Genomic DNA, 21,363 nt, shown 5'->3' with positions numbered 1-21,363 from the left:
AAAGAAAGAGGAGATGGCAGCCGAAAATAATAATGCAAGGAGGATGCTTGGTGATTATACTACACCTACTTCCAAATTTGATGGAAGAAGCATCTCAATTCCTGCCATTGGAGCAAACAATTTTGAGCTGAAGCCTCAATTAGTTGCTCTAATGCAACAAAACTGCAAGTTTCATGGACTTCCATCAGAAGATTCCTACCAATTTTTAACTGAGTTCTTGCAGATCTGTGAGACTGTTAAGACTAATGGAGTAGATCCTGAAGTCTACAGGCTCATGCTTTTCCCTTTTGCTATAAGAGACAAAGCTAGAACATGGTTGGACTCACAACCTAAGGATAGCCTAGACTCTTGGGATAAGCTGGTCACGGCCTTCTTGGTTAAGTTCTTTCCTCCTCAAAAGCTGAGCAAGCTTAGAGTGGATGTTTAGACCTTCAAGCAAAAAGATGGTGAATCCCTCTATGAAGCTTGGGAAAGATACAAGCAGATGACCAAAAAGTGTCCTTCTGACATGTTTTCAGAGTGGACCATGTTAGATATATTCTATTATGGTCTGTCTGAGTTCTCTAAAATATCACTGGACTATTCTGCAGGTGGATCCATTCACCTAAAGAAAACGCCTGCAGAAGCTCAGGAACTTATTGAAATGGTTGCAAATAACCAATTCATGTACACTTCTGAGAGGAACTCCGTAAATAATAGGACGCCTCAGAGGAAGGGAGTTCTTGAAATTGATGCTCTGAACGCCGTATTGGCTCAGAACAAAATGTTGACTCAGCAAGTCAACATGATTTCTCAAAGTCTGAATGGATGGCAAAATGCATCCAACAGCACTAAAGAGGCATCTTCTGAAGAAGAAGCTTATGATCCTGAAAATCCTGCAATGGCAGAGGTAAATTACATGGGGAAAGCCTTTGGCAACACCTATAACCCCTCATGGAGAAACCATCCAAATTTCTCATGGAAGGATCAACAAAAGCCTCAACAAGGCTTTAATAATGGTGGAAGAAACAGGTTTAGCAATAGCAAGCCTTTTCCATCATCTACACAGCAACAGACAGAGAATTCTGAGCAGAGCACCTCTAACTTAGCAAACATAGTCTCTGATCTGTCTAAGGCCACTTTAAGTTTCATGAGTGAAACAAGGTCCTCCATCAGAAATTTGGAGGCACAAGTGGGCCAGCTGAGCAAGAAAGTCACTGAAACTCCTCCTAGTGCTCTCCCAAGCAATACTGAAGAGAATCCAAAAAGAGAGTGCAAGGCCATTGACATAATCAACATGGACGAACCTAGAGAGGAAGGAGAGGCGTGAATCCCAATGAGGAAGACCTCATGAGACGTCTCTCAAGTAAGAAGGAGTTCCCTATTGAGGACCTAAAGGAATCTGAAGGTCATATAGAGACCATAGAGATCCCATTAAATCTCCTTCTGTCATTCATGAGCTCTGAAGACTATTCTTCCTCTGAAGAGGATGAAGATGTAACTGGAGAGCAAGTTGCTCAATATCTAGGAGCCATCATGAAGCTGAATGCCAAGCTGTTTGGTAATGAGACTTAGGAAGGTGAACCTCCCTTGCTCATTAGTGAACTAGATGCATGGGTTCAGCAAACTTTATCTCAAAAGAGACAAGATCCTGGTAAATTCTTAATACCCTGTACCATAGGCACCATGACCTTTGAAAAGGCTCTGTGTGACCTAGGGTCAGGCATAAATCTTATGCCACTCTCTGTAATGGAGAAGCTGGGAATCATTGAGGTACAGCCTGCCATATTCTCATTACAAATGGCAGACAAGTCAGTAAGACAAGCTTATGGATTGGTAGAGGACATGTTAGTGAAGGTTGAAGACCTTTACATCCCTGCTGATTTCATAATCTTAGACACTAGGAAGGAGGAGGATGAATGCATCATCCTTGGAAGACCTTTCCTTGCCACAGCAGGAGCTGTGATAGATGTTAACAGAAGAGAATTAGTCCTTCAATTGAATGGGGACTACCTTGTGTTTAAGACCCAAGGGTGTTCTTCTGTATACATGGAGAGGAAGCATGAAAAGCTTCTCTCAATACAGAGTCAAATAAAGCCCCCACAATCAAATTCTAAGTTTGGTGTTGGGAGGCCACAGCCAAACTCTAAGTTTGGTGTTGAATCCCCACATCCAAACTCTAAGTTTGGTGTTGGGAGTCTATAACATTGACCTGATCACCTGTGAGGCTCCATTAGAGCCCACTGTCAAGCTAGTGACATTAAATGAGCGCTTATTGGGAGGCAACCTAATTTTTATTTATCTAATTTTATTTTTTATTTCATTGTTCTTTTGTGTTTTATTAGGTTCATGATCATGTGGGGTCACAAAAAAATACTAAAATTAAAAACAAAATAAAAACAGCAGAAGAAAAAGCACACCCTGGAGGAAGGGCTTACTGGCGTTTAAACGCCAGTAAGGAGCATCTGGCTGGCGTTCAACGCCAGAACAGAGCATGGATCTGGCGTTGAACGCCAGAAACAAGCAACATCCTGGCGTTTAAACACCAGGAATACACCCTGAGGAGAGCTGGCGCTGAACGCCAGAACCAAGCATGGAACTAGCGTTCAACGCCAGAAACATATTGTAGATGGGCGTTGAACGCCCAAAACAAGCATGAAGCTGGCGTTCAACGCCAGAAACAAGCATCAATCTGGCGTTAAATGCCAGGATTGCATGCATAGGGCATTTTACACGCCTAATTGGTGCAGGGATGTTAAATCCTTGACACCTCAGGATCTGTGGATCCCACAGGATCCCCACCTACCTCAACTTAGCTTCTCTCTTCTTCACACAATCCAATAACACTCTTCCCCAAAAAAACCCTTCACCAATCACCTCAATCTCTCTTCCCCATCACCTCTTCACCACTCACATCCATCCACCCAAACCCACCTAATATGGCCGAACCTTAACCCATCTCCCTCCACTATATAAACCCCTCCATTCTTCTTCAATTTCACACAACATAACCCTCTCCTCTCCTCCTTGGCCGAAACACAACCCTTTCTCCCTCTCCTCCATCTCTTCTTCTTCTTTATCTATTCTTTCTTCTCTTGCTCAAGGACGAGCAATATTCTAAGTTTGGTGTGGTAAAAGCATAGCTTTTTTTTTTCAAAACCACCTATGGCACCTAAGGCCGGAGAAACCTCTAGAAAAGGGAAAGGGAAGACAAAAGCTTCCACCTCCGAGTCATGGGAGATGGAGAGATTCATCTCCAAAGCCCATCAAGACCACTTCTATGATGTTGTGGCCAAGAAGAAGGTGATCCCCGAGGTCCCTTTCAAACTCAAGAAAAATGAGTATCCGGAGATCTGATATGAGATCCAAAGAAGAGGTTGGGAAGTTCTGACCAACCCCATTCAACAAGTTGGAATCCTAATGGTTCAAGAGTTCTATGCCAATGTATGGATCACTAGGAACCATGATCAAAGTATGAACCCGAACCCAAAGAATTATCTTACAATGGTTTGGGAGAAATACTTAGATTTTAGTCCGAAAAATGTGAGGTTGGCATTCAACTTGCCCATGATGCAAGGAGATGCACGCCCCTACACTAGAAGGGTCAATTTTGATCAAAGGTTGGGCCAAGTCCTTATGGACATATGTGTTGAAGGAGCTCAATGGAAAAGAGACTCCAAAGGCAAGCCGGTTCAATTGAGAAGACTGGACCTTAAACCTATGGCTAGAGGATGGTTGGAGTTCATCCAACGCTCCATCATCCCCACTAGCAACCAATCCAAAGTTACTATGGATCGGGCCATCATGATTCATAGCATCATGAATGGAGAGGAAGTAGAAGTTCATGAAGTCATCTCCCTTGAATTCTACAAAATAGCCGAAAAGTCCTCCACCATGACAAGGCTAGCTTTTCCTCATCTTATCTGCCATCTATGCTACTCAGCTAGAGTTATCATAGAAGGAGACATCCTCATTGAAGAGGACAAGCCCATCACTAAGAAGAGGATGGAGCAAACAAGAGAGGTCATCCATGGATCTCAAGAGATGCATGAGGAAGCTCATCATCAAGAAATCCCTGAGATGCCTCAAGGGATGCATTTTCCTCCAAATAACTATTAGGAATAACTCAACACTTCTCTAGAAGACTTGAGTTATAACATGGATCAATTAAAGGTGGAACATCAAGAGCACTCCATCATTCTCCATGAGATTAGAGAAGATCAAAGAGCAATGAGGGAGGAGCAACAAAGGCAAGGAAGAGACATAGAAGAGCTCAAGGATATCATTGGTCCTTCAAGAAGAAGACGCCACTAAGGTGGACTCACTCCTTGTTCTTATTTCACTGTTTTTCGGTTTTTATGCTATATGTTTGTCTATATTTGTGTCTTTACTTCATGATCATTAGTATTTAGTAACTATGTCTTAAAGCTATGAATAATTCCATAAATCCTTTACCTTTCTTAAATAAAAAATATTTTTAATACAAAAGAACAAGAAGTACATGAGTTTCGAATTTATCCTTGAATTTAGTTTAATTATATTGATGTGGTGACAATACTTTTTGTTCTCTGAATGAATGCTTGAACAGTGTATATTTTTTATCTTGTTGTTTATGAATGTTAAAATCGTTGGCTCTTGAAAGAATGATGAATAAGAGAAATGTTATTGATGATCTGAAAAATCATAAAATTGATTCTTGAAGCAAGAAAAAGCAGTGAAAAACAAAAGCTTGCGAAAAAAAACTGGCGAAAAAAAATAGAAAGAAAAAGAAAATGCAAGCATAAAAAGCCAATAGCCCTTAAAACCAAAAGGCAAGGGTAAAAAGGATCCAAGGCTTTGAGCATCAATGGATAGGAGGGCCCAAGGAAATAAAATCCAGGCCTAAACGGCTAAATCAAGCTGTCCCTACCCATGTGCTTGTGTCATGAAGGTCCAAGTGAAAAGCTTGAGACTGAGTGGTTAAAGTCGTGATCCAAAGCAAAAAGAGTGTGCTTAAGAGCTCTGGACACCTCTAACTGGGGACTTTAGCAAAGCTGAGTCACAATCTGAAAAGGTTCACCCAGTTATGTGTCTGTGACATTTATGTATACGGTGGTAATATTGGAAAACAAAGTGCTTAGGGCCACGGCCAAGACTCGTAAAAGTAGCTGTGTTCAAGAATCAACATATTTAACTAGGAAAATCAATAACACTATCTGAACTTTGAATTCCTATAGATGCCAATCATTCTAAACTTCAAAGGATAAAGTGAGATGCCAAAACTATTCAGAGGCAAAAAGCTACAAGTCCCGCTCATCTAATTAGAACTAATATTCATTGATATTTTGGGATTTATAGTATATTCTCTTCTTTTTATCCTATTTGATTTTCAGTTGCTTGGGAACAAGCAACAATTTAAGTTTGGTGTTGTGATGAGCGGATAATTTATACGCTTTTTGTCATTGTTTTTAGGTAGTTTTTAGTAGGATCAAGCTACTTTTAGGGATGTTTTCATTAGTTTTTATGTAAATTCACATTTTTGGACTTTACTATGCGTTTGTGTGTTTTTTTGTGATTTCAGGTATTTTCTGGCTGAAATTGAGGGACCTTAGCAAAACTCTGATAAGAAGGCTGACAAAGGACTGCTGAAGCTGTTGGATTCTGACCTCCCTGCACTCGAAATGAATTTTCGGGAGCTACAGAACTCCAAATGGCGCGCTCTCAATGGCGTTAGAAAGTAGACATCCAGAGTTTTCCAGAAATATATAATAGTCCATACTTCATTCGAGATTAGATGGCGCAAACTGGCGCTCAACGCCAGTTTCATGCTGCATTCTGGAGTCAAACGCCAGAAACACTTCACGAACCAGAGTTGAACGCCAAAAATACGTTACAACTTGGCGTTCAACTCCAAAAGAAGCCTCTGCACGTGTAAAGTTCAAGCTCAGCCCAAGCACACACCAAGTAGGCCCCGGAAGTGGATTTCTGCATCAAATACTTATTTCTGTAAACCCTAGTAGCTAGTCTAGTATAAATAGGACTTTTTACTATTGTATTCACTGTCTTTTGACTGTCTAGTCTCTGACCATTCGGTCTTTTGAACACAATTGGGGGCTGGCCATTCGGCCATGCCTGGACCTTCATCACTTATGTATTTTCAATGGTGGAGTTTCTACACACCATAGATTAAGGTGTGGAGCTCTGCTGTACCTCGAGAATTAATGTAATTACTATTGTCTTTTATTCAATTCAAGCTTATTTTTATTCTAAGATATCATTTGTACTTCAACCTGATGGATGTGATGATCCGTGACACTCATCATCATCCGTCCTTATGAACGCGTGCCTGACAACCACCTCCGTTCTACAAGCAAGAGCTAGAGTGTGTATCTCTTGGATTCCTGATGCACGACGCATGGTTGCCCTCGCCTGACAACCGATCCTTCCATTCTGTGAAATCAGAGTTTTCGTGGTATAGGCTAGAATTGATGGCGGCATTCATGAGGATCCAGAAAGTCTAAACCTTGTCTGTGGTATTCCGAGTAGGATTCAGGGATTGAATGATTGTGACGAGCTTCAAACTCGCGATTGTTGGGCGTGATGACAAACGCAAAAGAATCAATGGATTCTATTCCGACATGATCGAGAACCGACAGATGATTAGCCATGCTGTGACAAGCATTTGGACCATTTTCACTGAGAGGATGGGAAGTAGCCATTGACAACGGTGATGCCCTACATATAGCTTGCCAAGGAAAGGAGTAAGGATGATTGGATGGAAGCAGTAGGAAAGCAGAGATTCAGAAGGAGCACAGCATCTTCATGCGCTTATCTGAAATTTCCACTAATGAATTACATAAGTATTTCTATCTTTATGCTTTATTTACCTTTACTTTCGAAAACCTTTATAACCATTTGAATTCGCATGACTGAGATCTACAAGATAACCATAGCTTGCTTCATACCAACAATCTCTGTGGGATCGACCCTTATTCACGTAAGGTTTATTACTTGGACGACCCAGTACACTTGCTGGTTAGTGATGCGAAGTTGTGAAAGAAAGTGCTGAGTTAGTAAATGCGCATACCAAGTTGAATGATATTGTTAGAGATCACAATTTCGTGCACCAGAAAACTTAGGCTAGATGACCATAGGATAAGTTGGAACGTATGTATATATTGTGGTTTAGTATTTTGTTATTAAATACGGATTCATATGGTATTGATTATTTGAAGGATTAATGAAATGTTAATCAATGAATTGAGGACACAAATGTGTAATTCATAAACTATGGTGTGGTTGTGAGACTTGGTTGTGAGTCTATGCAATTGTTGTTGGTGGTTTTGGCTTGTGTAAATGTGATAATTGTGGGTGTCAAGTATGATGTTTATGGTGGATATGGTGTTGAAGAAATAGGACTTGTTGATATTAATATGTGCAGGTGAATGTATTGGGAGCATGAGAATTGTTTGAATGAGGAAAGAGGTTTTGCAAGTTTTTCTAAAAAGTTAGTTTTTGGCCAAACTTCGGTGAGGTATAAATTGGCTTCCGGACCCTCAATTTGCTTCCAACTTGTTTTAAAATAAAAATTGGGTTCGTGAAGTTTATGCCATTCGAAAAACGGGTGAAAAATATTTTAAATCGAATAAGTTATTGTTGTTGGACGATGGTATGTCAAAACTTAATTTTATCATCATGCGGCCTTGCTATCGAATCTGTTTCTTTTCAAGACCGTACGCGTGATATGAAGATTTTACCTACGCGTACACATGACAAGAGATGCACGCGCGAACTGCATTTTTACACTCCCACGCGCACGCGTACGCGTGAGCCACGCGTACGCGTGGCACCTGTTCAAGCAAACATGATTTTTAAGGCTTTTAAAACCTATTTCAAACTACTAAACCTCTATTCTCATTCAATTGGCCATAAATAATAGTATTAAACCTGATAATCAGATGAAGCTAGGAAATGAAGATAACTTAAAGGTGAAGTAAAGTTGAAAAAGTGATGAATTGATTATGAGGTGTTACAGATAAGCCATATATGATACTTGACTGGATATTTGAATGAAAGATTATGTATGAAATTTGGCTTGAATGATTTAATGATCTGAGATACGAGATTCCCTGGATAAAGTGTCGTGGCTTGCCACCATGTGTACCAAGTTGAAAACTCGATAATCTGATGCCCTACGACGTAAGGGTGATCGGGCACTATAAATTTCCGAGAATGTTACTCCCATTGAGCAATATTGATTATTTTGAAAAAACCTATGCATAGACTCTTGGGGATGCACGTCGAGGGACAGTCTAAGATTTTCGGACTTGTCGGGTTGGCGGGATAACCGACAGATAAGCCTCATCAGCCATAGGACAGACATGCATCATATACATATTACTTGAATTACTTGCTTGTGCTTTAATTGGGTGTGACTAAGTGTACTTGCCATGTTAAATGTATACTTGTTACCTACAGTATTTGTAACCTTCTTGTTCTTGCTTTTATCTGTTTATTTGTCTGTGAATGCATGATGGAGTTGGAGGTATGGAGGAATGGCAGTGTGGGACTTAGATATAAGGTTAAGTTAAGTTAGGTTTAGATACTTTTAGAAAACCATCTTTTATGACTCCTGTTTAATACTTTAAGCTCTATAATCTGAGTGTCGGCGTTCTAGGATTGCCTCTGGCATTCCCACGACCTTATATATTATGTGTGTGGCACCTTTACCATACTGAGAACCTCCAGTTCTCATTCCATACTATGTTGTTGCTTTTCAGATGCAGGTCAAGAGGCATCTCACTAGGCGTCTGGATACCTGAGGCGACGTGGTTACTGAGTTATTTTGTTGTGCAGTGATGTATATATATGTACTTGGCTTTCTCTCCGAATAACTTATTCTTTTTTATCCTCTTAGAGGTTTATGGAGAGGCAGGATTTTGTTTATGTGCATTTGGGTTTTGGATATGTATGTATATATGTATAAATATTCTCCAGCCAATCTTGACTTCGCAAGCTGAGTTAGGAGCTTGTTATTTTGTATCTTTGGCACTCTATTCCTACTTTTATACTCTTATATTTAATGGTTATAGCTTTCTTAGCATGCAAGTAAACTCGTTTATTGAGCGATGCGCTTTTTTTTGCGAGTTTTATTTCTCCCATTCTTCAAGACTCCTAGTATATTATAATTCTTCTCCTATTACATGTACACATTTTATTTTAAAGGTCGTAATACCACACCACTTTTGTTTTACGACTTAAGCGTAAAGCTCAGTATGGTAGGGTGTTACACTTGTTGATATTTTACTCCAGTGGTTAAGTGAAGTTGGAGGAAAACTTCTTGTTTACATAACTTGGTCATAGTGCAGGATCTGTCTCGGGTGATTACTTGAACTACATGTTGTTGCAGTTCCCTACCAATGTGACTGGATGGATCTTGTAACTATATGCAAATAAATTGCGGTATGGTATGAGACTATGAAATATGAATGTCACATTACTCAGTTTTTGGTAGATTGTATGTGGGGCCAATCTGGTTATAGTTTAAAGTACTATATAATCAAAATTTCAGCTGCTATACAAATATGCATTTATATTTAGTTCACTCTTATACTATATTTAGTAATAATCATAGGACAAAAGTATTAAAACAGTTACTGAAATAAAAATACAATAGAAAAAATTGGTAGATTGTATGTGGGGCTGTGAAATATATTTTGTCTGCAGTTTTATATGTCAATTGACAAGGGCCTGTGAAATTTGTTTACTATCTCGGACAGTAATTAAATAAATATTTAGTATGTGCGTATGGAAGATGCTCCTCCACATATTTTTTGAGTGTTCACAGACATCTCTATCTTATAGTAGAAACTGTGTGTTAGAAAAAGGTGCTTGGCATCTAATACTTTTTTTAATTTTCTGTTTTACTTTTTAATACAGTATTGAGAAGCAATTCCCACATCAAAAAAATTGGAAAGTTGGAATTAAATGTGTACAGGATATGATTGGTAGAGACGGAGATTGCGGCCGTGGCCAAGGCCGAGGCCGAAAGGGGAGGCCTAGGCTTTCTACCAGTCACCCCCTTGACTTACATGCGGATCCATACATTTTTGTTGGGTCATTATCAGGCATGACTGTTCCGACCAATGGGAGACCACCACCTATTGCTACTACTACCCATTTCCGTTAGGAGCCTCAGATACACATGATGCCTACTTCAGGTGTGCCAAGATCATACACTCAACAAGCCAATGAACCTTCCAACACTGCCTCACATGATGTGTAAAGTGATCCAGCTATTGTAATTTCCAGTCGAGTAGGACCTTGTGGGGAAAGACAAATCACATCTAATAGTACCCAAGATGTTCAGAGTCAAGAAACATCTACTGTCATTGGTCACTCTAGCACAAGTGCTTCCAAACTTAGATATAATAGTGTCAAATGGTTTGTTATTTACTTTAAATTTTATGAACTAAGCCTGCATTTTAAATGTCAGTATATTCTGTTATACGTATTGCAGTTATTTGTTTCTTTGAATCGCCGTTCCTGTACATTCACTTTTTCTATTTATTTCTTTATTTATACTATTTGAGACAACTGATAACAATGCATACAGTATTATTTATCAGGATACTGCTGCTATAATACTTGTCAGATGGTGAAATTATACTTATATTACAGTTTTTTTATACTTATTATTAACTTCTTGAAGATAATTTTCTCTCATTTTTTTATATTTTTTTTCTCATTTTGATTTCGAATGAAAGTATTTAATGTCCGATTTTACTTATCCTTTCTTTAAAATCTTCTTTTTTTTAAAAAAAAAAATTCTAAGAAGCGACCACTAATATAATCTCCAAATATACCATCAGAGATTAGCTAGAAAGCTTTGCATACATTTTTTCTTGACTATAAAAAATTAAAAACCAAAAAATATTATAATTACTTCCAGAGTTGGAAGCAAAGACACTTATACCTACATATGCATGACGCAATATATGTATATGGGATACATGAATATACTAATTACAAATTCTTTTGTTAAATACGTGAATAAGACATATATGCACGATATAAAAATTAAAGTAAATAAATCATAACAACATAATAAATTTTTTTTGTAAACGAAAAAGTTTGACATAAAATTTTTTAGGAACTTATTAGATATATACTTTTAATGTCTTTAATTTTTTTAATTTTATAAAGTATTTTAGATTTTTTGGTATTGATAATAAATAATACACATTATTATTAAACTCATTTTAAGAATATATATAAATACAGAATAAAATTAAATATATTGATACTTAATTATATTTAAAAGTGTTTGTTTCGTTTAATTTTTGTTCGACTTTAACATAAATATCGATTAAACATGTATCAATAATCTCAATTCCAGAAACAGATATGACTAGATTGTATATTTGGAGATTATACTAGTGGTCACTTCTTAGAAATTTTTTTTTTAAAAAAAAAAGAAGATTTTAAAGAAAGGATAAGTAAAATCGGGCATTAAATACTTTCATTCGAAATCGGAATGAGAAAAAAAAATATAAAAAAAATGAGAGAAAATTATCTTCAAGAAGTTAATGAATTCCATATATGCTTTTGTACGTAGGTATTAAATGCATTTAAGAATTTTTAAGACTATTTTAATTTTTGACACAGCATTTCTTTTATTTTTTTATTTTTGGGTTTTTTAAATTATTATTGTTCCAAGAGCACAAAATAATTTAACTAAAAAAATTTATCGATCTCTTTAATAATAGATCTATCGAGTAAACTATTAAAAATGTATTTGAAGTGTCTTAACAGTGATAAAAAAATATTTTTAAATTTTAATTTGTTATCGATAAAAATTTTCTCAAATAATTTTAAAATTTGTAAAAAAGTTTTAGCTATGATCAAAGATTTACTTCTTAATAAAAAAGTATGACGTGAGTCACTTGTAAATATTAGAATCTTACTTTTTATATAAAAAGTTCCATTGGCCACATCATTTTTTGTATTAACGTTAAATATTTAAGTTCACAATATGTATATTTTTGTCACGTTTTTAAATAATTTAAAGATATTTTTATTGATAATAAAATTTAAAAATATTTTGTCAATAATAAAATAATTTAGATATATTTTGATAGTTTGTCCTAGATCTATTCTTCTACATATTTTTCTAATAATAATACTTTTTAACTTGTATTCAAATAAGTGTTTATTATTTGTTTTCCTTTATATGAATTGAGAGAAAATTGTCTTGTTAACATGCTTTTAGAGTCCATTCTAAAAACATCATAAAAAGAATATTTTACTAAAATTATTAATTAAAAAGATATTTATATTTTTAATATCCTGGATATATTAAAAAATTAAAAAAATATTATTACATTTTTAAAATATATTATTAGAGTATCAATTGAAATAGCTAAATCTTTAAGAAAATATATAGTCTTGCTAATATATGAGAATGACAATAAAAAAAAGTGAGAAGGTATTCCAATAGCACACACGTTTCGAATATTAACTATTCATTTCATTATTTGTGTCATTATTCGCAAACATTTTATTTATGAAGAAAAGATAAATAAATCTTTGACTTTTTAATTTGTAGATATTTAAATTTTTTAAAATTTAAAAATATATTTAAGTTTTTGATTTTTTTTTAAATTTGGACATATCAATTGTTAATGTTCATTTGGATCTGTCAGACCAATAAAAAAATCAAACGTGATTCCTGTTGCACTAACCTGATCGATATAGTGCTTGTTTGGGCGCCATTATTTTGATAAAAAAAGATCTTTTTTCATTGAAAAAAGATCTTTTTTATTTTTTAGTGTGTTTGGTAAATTTCTAGTAGTAAAAGTAAAAGCACTAGAAAAATCAGAAAAATATCTTTTTTGAAAAGCTGTAATTTACATCTTTTTTTAAAAGATCTTTTTCCTTAAAAAAAAGATGTTTTTCATATAATAAATAAACAAAAAGTACTTTTATATTGTTATACCCAAACATAATTGATAAATAAAAAGATCTTTTTACATGAGATACCCAAACATAAAATTACTTTTACTTTTACATAAGATCTTTTAAAAAAAGATAACTCGAAAAAAGATCTTTTCTTATAAACTCACCCAAACAAGCCCATAGATGCACACGAAGAAGAGTTTTTAAAATGGGACGAATAAAACTTAGAGATCGATGTGTTTAAATTTAAAAAAAGTCAGAAATTTAAATATATTTTTAAATCTTTAAAGACTTAAATATTCGCGGACCAAAAAGTTAGGCATCAATTTGTCTTTTTTTTGGCTCAAATCTATCTATATTTGTTGCGAGTACCTTACAAACCCATAAAGACATATTCATATTAATACTCGTCCAAACTTAAACGTGATACATTTTGTCTTTGTTTTTACAACTCCGCTAGGAAGACAATGAAAAATCTAAACAATATGAACAATGGACTGCAGATTTAGCCCAATACATATAAAAAAATAAAAAACACTCTACAAATTACCTAAATAAAAAAATTCACTTAGTTGTTTCAAAAAAATAACTATCACAAATCCTAATTTATCAAAGCATTTCACTCCAATACCTTCTTCTTTTCCAACTGGCTGCCACCCCACCTTCATCAATAATCATCCTACTTCACAATTGTTGCTTGGCATGCCACATACCGCCACCAGTGTCGCTCACCCCTAATAAAAATATTTTTTTATTATTTTGATTTAGTTAATATGTGACGAATATCTCTAATACTAGTTCTAATTTTAATTTCATTTTGAATATTATAAGAATATTTGTGGGATTAAATAGTGATTTAAAATTAAAATAAATTTGCTCCCCCAATATTTAGTCTTGGTTTATTTAAAATTTTATATTTTTTTAATTATTTCATTAACATAATTATATGAGTGACAAAATTTTATTGGTTCTCCATTAAGGTGATACTATATCTCAGATGATATAAATAAACTCCAATAAAAATTTTAATTCTAAATCAATTTATTTTTTGAAAGTATCAAAAGTAATACTCTAAAAACATACCATTATAAATTTTCATTATAACATTATTAATAAAAAGTGTTAAATTTTTTATTTTAATATATATGAAATAAATATTAAAGATATAAACTTTGTATTATTTACATAAAATAAATAAATAAATAAATAAATAAATAATCTATGTGTTTTGGACACATATTACTTAAATATTAATTATTTTACTATTTGGTAATACTATAGAGATAAAAAAAACTAAAACTTATTACAATAATTAATAAATATTAAATAAGATAAATTCTAATTATTTTTGACTAATTTTTTTGTTATTAAATATTTTCATTTACTACTTTTGTTTTCTCTCATCAGTTATGATCGAAAAAAAAATAATGCTGCATTATTTAATGACAAAAAAATTTTTTGATCCCTAATAGATTCTGTTTTTGTTTTTCTTTGAATGCATTATATTTAAAAACAAAAATAGTACATACATATTACATATTAATCACTAAATTAATCATTACACACATACACGCACATATATATTATTTTAGTTATTTTAAATATATATGTTATATTTTAATATATATTTTATACGAGTGATTAATTTAGTGGTTAATTTTGTATGTACACCTAATATAGTAAATTTAAAAATTAATGTATGTATTAATGTATAAATTATATTCATGTAATTTATTAATTGGTAAATGTATTAAAAAAATTCAAAACGATAGTTATGAATGACTAAAGATTGTAATTATAAATTTTTTGTTGACCAATTATTTTTTTGTTTTCGTACAATTTCTAGTTGAACATTATATTTAATTTTATAGAATTTTATAAGGACTTGATGGCTTAGTTCTCTATAAATTACATAGAATCTAAATTTCAATTTTCTTCAATCTTTTGTTCACCACAAATCAAAAAAAGTGAAATAGGAAATACGCTTATTTCTTTTTCTTGTTATATTTTATTTTAATTTGTCCATGATTGTATCCTAAACTTAGAGACTCCATTGGAGATGCTCATTATAACATTATTAGTAAAAATTGTTAAATTTTGTATTTTTACATAAAATAAATAAATAAATAATCTATGTGTTTAGGAACACATGTTACTTAAATACTAATTATTTTACTATTTAGTAATACTATAGAGATAAAAAAAAATACTAGAATAATTAATAAATAATTAATAAATATAAAATAAGATAAATTTTAGCTATTTTTTATTAATTTTTTTGTTATCAAATATTTTCGTTTACTACTTTTGTTTTCTCTCATTAGTTATGACTGGAAAAAGATAATACTACATTATTTAATAACAAAAAACTTTTTTAATTCCTAATAAATGCTATTTTTGTTTTTCTTTGAATGCACTATATTTTTTTTTTTTGTGACTTGAATGCTAATATTTAAAAACAAAAGTAGTATATACATATCAAATATTATTCACTAAATTAGTATATTAGTAACTAAATTAGTCAACACACATATATTATTTTAGTTATTTTAAATGTGTATTTTTTATTTTAATATATATTTTATACGAGTGATTAATTTAGTGGTTAATTTTTTATGTACACCTAATATAGCAAATTTATAAATTATATTCGTGTAATTTATTAATGGGCAAATGTATTAAAAAATTCAAAATGATAGTTATGAATGACTAAAGGTTGTAATTGTAAATTTTTCTATTGACCAATTATTTTTTTTGTATAATTTTTAGTTGAACAGTATATTCAATTTTATACAATTTTATAAGGTCTTGACATAGAAGGTATGTTTATTTCTTTTTCTTGTCATATTTCATTTTAGTTTGTCCATGATTGTATTTTAATCTTGGAGACTCGAGCTCTACAATTTTATTTTTATCTTCTAACAAATTTATTTTTTTCGTTTCGTGAAAAAATTGATTATACATAAATACGGTTAAATCATATTGTTCGAAACTTTTTTTTAAGTCGGATGTTTCATCCATCCTTGAATACATGTTTATCATAAGGTATTATTCATACATGTCTCTAAATTTAGCCAACTATTAAAAATTTTGCACCCATTCACAAGATCGGATTAAGTTGGGTCGACTTAAATTGCCATCTCTATTATAAAAAGAAATATTTTAAATTGAAAATTCTCATTATAACATTATTAATAAAAATTATTAAATTTTTTATTTTAATAAATATAAAATAAATATTAAAAATATAAACTTTGTATTTTTTACATAAAATAAATAAATAAATAATCTATGTGTTTATGACACATGTTACTTAAATACTAGTTATTTTACTATTTAGTAATACTATAGAGATAAAAAGAAGTTAGAATTTGTTACAATAATTAATAAATAATTATTAAATATTAAATAAGATAAATTTTAATATTTTTGACTAATTTTTTTTATTATCAAATATTTTCCTTTACTACATTTGTTTTCACTCATCAATTATGACCGGAAAAAGATAATGTTACATTCTTTAATGACAATAAATGCTGTTTTTGTTTTTCTTTGAAAGCATTGTATTTAAACACAAAAATAGTATATACACATTAAATATTAGTCAACACGCGCACATACACACATCTAAATTTGAGTCTTCTTTAGTCATTCAGTCTTCTTTGGTCTTTTGTCTAAATTCCAGTCTTCTTCCATTTTTTGTTCACCACAAATCAAAGAGAGTGACATAAGAGGTATGCTTATTTTTTTTTCTTGTCATATTTCATTTTAGTCTCGTCCATGATTGTATCCTAATTTTGGAGACTTGAACTCTACAATTTTATCTTTATCTTTTAACAAATTTGTTGTTTTCGTTTCGTAAAGAAATTGATTATACCTAAATACGGTTAAATCATATTGTTCAAAACTTTTTTCAAGTCAAATATTTCATCCATTCTTGAATATATGTTTATTTTGAATTTTACAAGAATTAAAAAAAAGACAGTTGCTTCGGCACCATTTTAAAATTAGAGGGTACATTATCTTCTCATCATATGTATTGTTGCATAATAGATCTTAGTTGTAATTTAAAAAAAAAAAGTAATTCACCTCTTATTTCTAAATAATACTAAGTATATTTGCCTTGAAAAATTTGTTGAAATGTGTTAAAAAGTAGGTCAAAATTATCTTTAATAACAATAATTACTCTTCTTTATTATTTTAGTTGTATTCTCTTTCATCCATTAATTAATTTTGGGGTATGATTGAAGCAGAAATCATAGTATTGAGAATATTCAATTCTATTGATTTGTGGAGAGAAAAAAATTCTAAAAAATAACACTTATTTGAGAAGAAAAGAAGTGCATAAGATTTTGGGTCAAATATGATCATAAAGAAAATCTTCAGTTTCTGTGACTTATTAATTCGTATTTTTAAAAACTGAGTATCTAGCTTTAATTTTGTTAGATTTTCAATCTTATGTTTTGATTATGGCCTAGTTCATTAAACAACATGAAAATTGGCTAATCTAGGACTAGTAAGATTCAAAAATCTATGTGACATTAAGAATGAAGTGTTTTGTTATTACAAGAACATTTCATTTAATTTATGAAGATATTCTTAGCATATACGCAGTTATATATATAGTTCAATCAATTTAAAATGCTTTTTTTTCATATAATTTCTTTAACAATCTCATGCATTTGACAATTGACATATATTAATTAAGGTTTTAATGATTATTCATGTAGGAAAAATTTTGAACAATGAAAAAAAAGTGTGTGAAATCCAAAATCAGCGATGCTAGAAACATCAATGATGTTTTATACTACGAGTTGTTGGTGAATATTTTCATGGCCCTTAATGTTGTAGAGCTTGCAACAGTATCAAGAGTGTGTAAAACTTGGCGTGAAGCTCGTAGTGATCCTAAACTTTGGCATAAGCTTGACCTTAGTGTACTTTGCTATAAACCTTTTAACGTACCCCGAATGCTAGGATCTTGGAAAGATTCAAGTGAAAGACTGACTAAAGTCTTGAGGGGAATCTTAACTCTGAGCGAAGTAAGGCACATTCGCTATTTTGTGTTCAATTACTATACTTACTTAAAGGACGAACACTTGCTCCTTGTTGCTGAAAGGTAACACTTCTTTCAATTATTCTTTGTGCTCGGATTGCATAATTATATATGCTATATTATATACATAAAGTGTATGCATGTCTAAAAAATTATGATAGGTGACTGGTTTTAGGCTTTGAGCACTTCATTTGTGTGGTTTGATAGGTAATATTATTGAAGCCGAATTTTTTAAGATATTTTTTTGGAGTAGAGTATCGTTCTGTACTCAATGTTTGGGATAAGTTTTAAAGTTCTTTCTAACGTTTAGATTGTCCTATTTAAGTTCCTATTGTTTTAAAATTGTCTCAATATTGTCTTGTCGTTAATAAATTGTTAACAAAATTAATAGCGAGACGAAATTGAAACAATTTTAGATTAAGATAACTTCAAGTCAAGTTGTAGAATATAAAGTCTTAGCATCAAGATACAAAAGCTATGGCGAAACTTTTTATTCTTCAGGTTGGTAAATCTAGGATAATAAGTTGTATCTACAAAAGTTTTCAACGCTCAAATTAGTAATAATTTAAAATTAAAAGACATAAGAATTAGAAATAAATTAAACACCTTAAACATGTGTTAAATTATTTATTTATAATGTTTGAAAAAAATTAAAAACAAATCGAATAAATTCATACAAGATTTGACGTGAATATAACCATTATTTATTAACTTTCTCATTATTATTATTACTGAGGTAGAGTTTCTTCTGGCAGGACTCCAAATCTGAAAATGTTAGTTCTACCTGCCATATGCAACTTATCAAAAGAAGCAATTGAACATGCAATTAGTTTATGGGTAGGGCTTGAATCCATCACAATTACCCGCATGATCAATCATAAGGACATTTTTCCTGCAATTGGCAAATACTGCAAAGGAATCACCGGTCTGAAATTTACTATTGGCTTCGAAATGGATCATGCTAGAGCCTTGATTGAACACACCCCAAATCTCAAGTTCTTGAGCCTTCAATCCATAATAGTGAGCTTTAGAGCATTGCGTTGTGTGCTTGAGAACTTGAAGCATTTGGAGATTGTGAATCTCTGCCATAGTCTCATCATAGACAAGCCTGACACATCAAACCGGGTTGTTTTGTACACTTCTCACCAATTGCAACATCATCAATGGCCGCTCCTCCACCGTTTGAGAAAGATTCTGACTTGTCAAAGTAATAACGGCTGTGCCATATGCAAGAATAGGATGGCGGGTCATAACTATATGACCAAAAAGGCATTATATGAAGTCGTGAATAAATTATATGATCATGAATGAAGAAGCTTCAAATAAATGTGGTTGTTTGAACATACACCATTTGAATTACTTTCATGGAGGTGGCTATTATGAATTACTGTTATTCTTGTTTTGGCATAAAGATATATGAGTATCTATGTTTGATCATTTATATTCCGATATGCAAAATTAGCTGTTATTCAGGGAAATGAAATAGTCTTGCTAATATCTAAGAATGGCAATGGGAAGAAGTGAACACATATTCCAATACCATACATGTTTCGAATATTAACTATCTATTCCATTACTCTTCCTATTATTTGCAAATATTTATTTATTGTCTCAAATCTATATTCATCGTGAGTACCTTATAAATCCATATATGATCATATTTATACTCATACTCATACTCGTCCAATCTTAAACGTGATACATTTTGTCTTTTTTTATGACATCTCTCCTATGGTCCTACCTAAAATATAATCTATATCCTAAAAAAATATAAAGTGCTAAAATATAATGTAAGTTACAAATATAATAATTAAAATCATCAAACTAAATTACAAATTCCATTTAAGCAATTTTAAAAAAATTTAAATTCACCAAACTGAATCTATCAAATTCAATAATCTGTCTCATCAAAATTTATGTTTTGGAAGTGTGGGACGACCACTACTCAAACTCACTCTATACCGAAACAATTATCATTAAGTATTACCCATATCTGTCCTTAAATTTAGCCAACTATTGAAACACTATAAAAAATTACTAAAATAGCAACCGATTTTAGTGACCAACAAAATCAGTTGCTAATAGTGACCAATTATTTTTTATACCAAAAAAAAAGTTGGTCGCTAATTTCTAAGTCAGAAACCGATTTAGCGACTGCCACCAAAATCATTCTATTTAGTTGCTAAATTAGGAATTAGCGAGTGAATTTAGTGACCAACATTTTTTGGTAATAAAAAAATCATATCAGTCACAAAATCAATCGCTAATTTTATCATTAGCAACTGATTTAGAGACTAACATAAAAAATAGCTGAAAATTTGTTACTCGCTAAATTGATAGCTAAGGAGTTGGTCTTTAAATCGGTCTCTAATAATAAAAATTAGTGACCAATTCAACGACTAACGAAAAACTAAGGTGATAAACCAGTTGATCACAAAAAACTAGGCTAAAATTTGTTGGTCACTAAATCGGTTACTAAGGAGTTGGTTTCTAAATCAGCCACTGATGATAAAATTAACTACTGATTCAGCGACTAATTAAAATATAAGGGGATAAAGCAGTTGGTTGCTAAAATCAGTTGCTAATTTTATCACCAGCGACTGATTTGGCAACCAACATAAAAAATATGCTGAAAAGTATTGGTCTCAAAATTGGTTGCTAATTTATTAGCGACCTACACTAAAAAATGTTGAGTATCATCAGATTTACTGTCAGATTCATCAAATAAATTCGTGGGTAATCAGTTTATCGTCGTCCCAGGGTTGACGGTATAAACGGCGCCAAAAACTCGTTACCAGCGGATTTTTTCTTCCGACGCTAAGTACCGGCAGATTTTCCATTGGTGTTTTCAATAGATTCGTCGAGGCTGAGTTGACGATTATCCGACGGTGAAATGGCGCCAAAACTACCATCGAATTAATCCGACGGTAGTATTTTTTATTTTTTTTATTTTTTTAGACACTAATAAACCACATTTAGTAGCAAATTAAGTTAATAAAATTATTAACAAAAATCTAAAATTATCAGAAATCAACAAATTATTTTGTTAAAAAAATAGTCTGAAATACAAATTAATGTCACAAAATTAGAGTACAATGAAGTAGACAAAGAAAAAAATAAAACCCCAACCCCTACAAATCTCGGTAATCGTCATCGTCGTCGTCGTGGCTCCCCTGCTAAGGCGGTGAAGAAAGTGCTGACGTGGGTGCCCCACCAGCAACGTTGCCTTTGGAATCAGCAACGCCACTACCTCCGGCGCGTATCTACTAGTTGTACTCCTCCATATCTGCTGTCGCAATCGATCGAGATGCTCCAGCTTCTCCGTCAAGTCCAAGCTGATTGCAACGGCTCCTCCCACGCATACAAGAAGGTCGTTGTACCTCTGCTCAGACTGC

At 32.5% G+C, this 21,363-nt stretch overlaps 1 non-coding gene across 1 annotated transcript; it reads right to left on the bottom strand.

Moving 5' to 3' along the window:
* Positions 1 to 406: 406 nt before the first annotated feature.
* Positions 407 to 510, bottom strand: LOC130977175 (small nucleolar RNA R71). The gene has a single exon (XR_009084880.1). It is a non-coding gene; the product is annotated as a small nucleolar RNA R71 (small nucleolar RNA).
* Between the last annotated feature and the right edge of the window lie 20,853 nt (positions 511 to 21,363).

Source organism: Arachis stenosperma, chromosome 4 (genome assembly GCF_014773155.1).
Source record: "Arachis stenosperma cultivar V10309 chromosome 4, arast.V10309.gnm1.PFL2, whole genome shotgun sequence".
Classification (NCBI taxonomy): domain Eukaryota; kingdom Viridiplantae; phylum Streptophyta; class Magnoliopsida; order Fabales; family Fabaceae; genus Arachis; species Arachis stenosperma.
The sequence above is the reverse complement of the archived record's forward strand: the minus strand, read 5'-3'. Positions and strand labels throughout refer to the sequence as shown.